This window comes from Photinus pyralis, unplaced genomic scaffold (assembly GCF_008802855.1).
Source record: "Photinus pyralis isolate 1611_PpyrPB1 unplaced genomic scaffold, Ppyr1.3 Ppyr1.4_LG8, whole genome shotgun sequence".
NCBI lineage: Eukaryota > Metazoa > Arthropoda > Insecta > Coleoptera > Lampyridae > Photinus > Photinus pyralis.
In genome coordinates, this window is record NW_022170819.1 from 11,626,135 (window position 1) to 11,627,244 (window position 1,110).

Consider the following 1,110-nt stretch of genomic DNA (forward strand, 5'->3'; position numbering starts at 1 on the left):
GTACAGAGAAATTAAAATTCATTTTTTTCCAGTACATATAAGTGTTTTCGCTATGCTCTTGTTTTTTTGGCAACATCAAACCACACAAAGTCAATGGCCCTACATCCATGTTAAAAAGAAAAATCCAATACAACTGAATACCGAACTTCGCACAGACATCATTTTTACAACACACCTTAAGGAGTTGATTCTGTCCCACCAGATCAACATAGCTTTGTAAAACAAATTTTTGAATCGGCATTAGTTTTACTTTTATTCGAGGTCCGTATATACAAAATTTCATTTAAATATCTAAACAAATAAAAAATTTGAAATAGCGCATGCGCAAAACAAATTTTTGAATCGGCATTAGTTTTACTTTTATTCGAGGTCCGTATATACAAAATTTCATTTAAATATCTAAACAAATAAAAAATTTGAAATAGCGCATGCGCAAAACAAATTTTTGAATCGGCATTAGTTTTACTTTTATTCGAGGTCCGTATATACAAAATTTCATTTAAATATCTAAACAAATAAAAAATTTGAAATAGCGCATGCGCAAAACAAATTTTTGAATCGGCATTAGTTTTACTTTTATTCGAGGTCCGTATATACAAAATTTCATTTAAATATCTAAACAAATAAAAAATTTGAAATAGCGCATGCGCAAAACAAATTTTTGAATCGGCATTAGTTTTACTTTTATTCGAGGTCCGTATATACAAAATTTCATTTAAATATCTAAACAAATAAAAAATTTGAAATAGCGCATGCGCAAAACAAATTTTTTGATTCGGCATCAGTTTTATTTTTATTTGAGGTGCCTACATACAAAATTTCATTCAAATATCTTAACAAAAAAAATTTCATTTAAATATCTTAACAGATAAAAAAATTGGGATTGCGCAAATACAAAAGTTGGGTTGCGGGATCCGCAATTTTTTTAATCTGCATAGTTACTTGAGGTTTAAGGAATATTTACTAACAGAAAACCGGACATTCATATGTTCTTTGTAACAATAATTATAAAAGAATCCCTTTTTTGGAGGTTTGGGCAGTTTTTGGGCTGTAACTTTTTGGCCCGTTAGTCTATGTAGCCGAAAAACAATAGCGACCTTTCTTATATCT